General features: G+C 40.1%; 1 pseudogene; it reads left to right on the top strand.

Moving 5' to 3' along the window:
- Positions 1-629: 629 nt before the first annotated feature.
- On the top strand, positions 630-743 carry LOC116683870 (uncharacterized; annotated as a pseudogene).
- The last annotated feature ends 3,465 nt before the right edge of the window (positions 744-4,208 follow it).

Below are 4,208 nucleotides of genomic sequence, written 5' to 3'. Positions count from 1 at the left end.
AATCTGTCATAGCAATTCTAAAAAACTGTAATAGCTAAAGAAAGTGCATATTCACGTGTGCGTGCGCGTGTGTGTGTCTATAGCTGTGTGTGTGTGTGCGTGTGTCTTTGTGCGTGAGTGTGTGTGCGTGCATGTGTGTATGTATGTGTGTGTCTCTTTGCCTGAGTGTATGTGTGTATGTGTGTCTTTGTGTGTGAGTGTGTGTCTGAGTATGTGTGTGTTATGTGAGTATTAAGCATAGAATGTATATTAACGATTAGTTTTGGCCCAACGTCTGAACCAACGTCTGAGGGAATTTTCCGCTGAAGGTCAGACAACGGACTTAGCGTGTTTTAATTCTCTCTTTTAGGAGAGTAATGTCAGCGGGGCATCAGTATATTACATGTGTTTTGTCATTTAGTTTGTCTGTGTTTTGTGTGTAATATACTACTGTGTTTTGGTAAATTAGTAACGTTTTGTAACTGTAAATAACCGCGGTGATGTAAAGTTAGCTTACAGAAAATGGCTGCCATTCATAATAATGTGATTACATGTAGTTCAGTTTTCCTCAACCCCAAGCTGTTTATTCAAGTTTTGAGAACCTTCAGGTCTTCACATCTAGAAATAGCTGGATTTCGCCCTGTATGGTTGCTTACGGCCACACCACCCTGAAAGCGCCCGCTCCCTTCTGATCTCGGAAGCCAGATTGGGCCGGCTTAGTACTTGGATGGGAGACTGCCTGTGAATACCTGGTGCTGTAAGCTTTTTAGTTAGCATAAGGCGCTGTGACTTCTTTGCTGGATGCAGAGCTGACAAGGAAACTGTATAGAGGATGTAACTTTTTTTTTGAAGCACCATTCTTCTTTAGAATAAAAATAAACGATCTCAGTGTTCAACAATTCAAGTAGGAGTTCAAATGCTTGCAGTTTGACCACAGCATAAATAAATAATATGTTCTGGAAGACGACAAGTCAACCAAGTCTAAGTAAAGACAGAGGTAAGAAAATTGAGAATTAATTACAGTAATGAACAATAGAAACTTGGAAATACATAAAAGTATAAGTGTAGCAACAGGAGAAATACATGAATCAATGTGGAACAAAACAAATCAAAAACTCTTGAAAATTCAGAAGTGTTAATTATAGTGGAGCAAGTCAACTCCTTGATTCCAAGGTGAAGGTAGTTAAACCACTAGCAAGCTACGTAAAAATCTATACGTGAACTATTAGTTTTCCCTGGGCCTGTTTCGGACTCGTCACTTTTGGATTTTTGTGTTCCTTGGATTTTTCCAGTTCCTGTTGCTACCTGTGATTTTTCATTGGACTGTAAATAAAGCCTTATTGCCTGCTATCTCTGCTCTTGGGTCTGCCTTCCTGCCTGAACACAACACTCCGGCTACATTGAGTCTTACAGTGACCTGTGTTGTATGCATCATTCTCCAGGCTTCCATTTCTCATTAGAATCAACCGGATACCTCACACCGTGTTTGAAATATGAGACTTTGAAATAATTCCAGATTTTCATTTTCAGCACTTTGGAAGCACTCACAACTTCGTAATTCACCAGTAAATGTACGTAAATATTACAGCAACTTGTTTTGGATGCACTAATCTCCAGGCTTCCATTTCCAACTGGAATCAGCCAGATACCTCTTACAATCTTTGAAATATGAACCTTTGATTACTTGCAGATTTCCCTCATTGGCCATCCCCATAGTTAGAATTGCTCAAAGCAGAGCAGAGAAAAATATGTGGAGGGGAACATATATTGCCAAGAAAAACCAAGAAGAAGAGTAAACAGTAAAATTGTGCTCATACATTAAACAAACAGCCCTTTATTTCATCCACTTAAAGAAATCGTCACAAAACAAAATGGTGTAACCTCTGAAATTTACTTAACCGGTGCTGCTGAACCACATTCCAGAACTTAACAGTCCTGATTCAGACTGCATTTGCCTGTCATTTCTTCTGAAGCTGCTCTCTCTTAAGGCTGCCCTGCTTCTCTGTCACTGGGTCGGCCATCTCTGCGTCGAGGATGAGGCGCTGGTGTTTCATCCACTGATTCACTTCTAAGGGAGGTTGCTGGCTCAGCCCTTGGAGCATGCTCAACAATGGCTGCCTGCTCATCTTTCTTGAGGATAGGGTAAGTGTTCATCATTTTTCTAAAAAGTAACTGCCAATTGGCTCTCCTAACTTGTTGACAGATACACAGCACTTTGAGGGTGTCATGACTTGGACTTCCAAACCTGTTGTTGGACTTGTAAAGTACAACCTTCTATTGAAAGGATGTGGAGCGACAGCCACTGCTGGGTTTTTCTCTGCTCCAGATGATGAGCTCTGCTCAGACTTAGATTGCTTTTTTTGTTGCCATGTTGCCAACTCCTCCTTGGACAGAGAGGAGTCAGACTCCGTTTGGTTGTTATATTGTGGTTCTTCACCACTTGAAGATGTTTCCAATTCATCATCTTCATCCAATGCACTCTCCATGGCTTTTAATCTTAGCCTGCGAGTCTTGTACCCAGTTACTTTGTCTGGCAGAGCAACATAGAAGCGCTCTGCCGTGCTGGGGTCGTGGCACATTTCTTTTGCCACCTGTCTTCTCTCTTTTTCTGAGAGGTGTTTGCTGGCCTGGAAACCCAAACAAAGACGTTTTTACAAATGATGATATGATAAGAGTACATTGAGCAACTGTGTGTCAACAATCTTACACAACACTCCCAATAAACCTAAAACACCCAGTTGCTAAATTGTGTTTATGTCAAATTTACTTCAACTTAAATTCAAACATCAACATCATCTCAATTCTAATTCTAGCCCCCAATTTGAGTACCCCCACTTCCAAACTCTGATCAAGGGCCAGAATCAAACTTATAATAAGTTCTTACTTGAGTGGAGACGCTGCTCCGGATCTGGGTGAAAGTTACGTTCCCCTTCATTCCGGCATCCACCCAAGCTGCATGGAGGAAGCCTAAAGGCTTCTGTATCTGCCTCCCGTTTGCTGTGTGAACAAATTCACACTCCTGGCCTGGTGTGCAACACATCCCCTTTGTCAAAAAGTCTAGCCAATTAACTCCTCACTTTTGAGCGAGAAAGCAGCTTGACCAAACAATTTTGTTGTTTTGTGGTCATCCACCTTAGGATAAAAAAATGGAGAAATTAGTGCATATCTGTGGATAGGTACGGAGGTCTCTTCCGGGTCTTTTTAGCCTCTACAGGTGATTTTCTATCCAGCCTTGAACTTGTGCCCTTTATCAGGGTCGCTGAGCATTAAATCCAAACTGTTCATCCAAGATTTGCCCACTTGATGTCCGTAATTCATCACTTTTTTGCTCATATCTGCTGCTAGCTCCGTGTCTCCTCTCTGTCTGTGTCCAAAGTGAAGGCAAGCAGCATGCCCATATATTGGAGACAACGTGACTCAAAGAGTATGGAGTGGGAACAGTGAGCAATTCTCTCATCTCTCATATGCAATCAAAAGATGTTAAGTGGACAAGATGGATATCTACTGTGTTACAGAGGAAACGGCGTTACTGGTTTGAGATTTGGCATGTATTTTGGCCTTTAAAGAAATGTAAATAGGATGTGCTTAATATGAGTTAAAATGTTTATTATGTTCATTTTTGCATATAGGAGAACTGTTTTAGACACACACAAATGCTTGTGTAGCATTGCTATGTTGTAATATCAATAATATGACATTATTATGTTGATTATTGGTATACTTAAATGTCATGAGGGCAAATGCATCTGGACTGTCTTTGAAAAATGTATTTGTCAACTGTATAAGTTGTAATGATTATTTCTTCACAGTGTGACTCCCAAGACATATGAAAGGGTTTAAGAGGAAAATAGCTTAGGTATTACTGCTTTGTCTGTAATCTCAATACATAGTTGTGAGATTCATGTTCTGTTTAATTTATTTATTTTCTTTAAGGTCCTACAAAAATTTTTAAATATTCAAGTGACTTCACTGCAGCCCAAATATTGTAATAACCCAGTTTGTCTTGAAAAAATGATGTTCATATCTTGACTGTAGACAACAGGGTTGATGTTTTAAAAGGTTTTTTATAAAATAAATCCAGACGGCCAATGAACTGTAGAAAATGATCTCAGGGCTCAGAGGGTTACAAAGACACTCATTTTAATTTTACCAATGACATGTTCATTGCTTTGATCTGCCAACCTAATTAAATACTCACCAGAACTTGGAAACGCCTGCCTTGACTCCAC

The sequence above is a fragment of the Etheostoma spectabile genome, unplaced genomic scaffold (assembly GCF_008692095.1).
Source record: "Etheostoma spectabile isolate EspeVRDwgs_2016 unplaced genomic scaffold, UIUC_Espe_1.0 scaffold00019146, whole genome shotgun sequence".
In the NCBI taxonomy this organism is placed as follows: Eukaryota; Metazoa; Chordata; class Actinopteri; order Perciformes; family Percidae; genus Etheostoma; species Etheostoma spectabile.
This window is presented reverse-complemented; position numbering and strand designations above follow the sequence as displayed.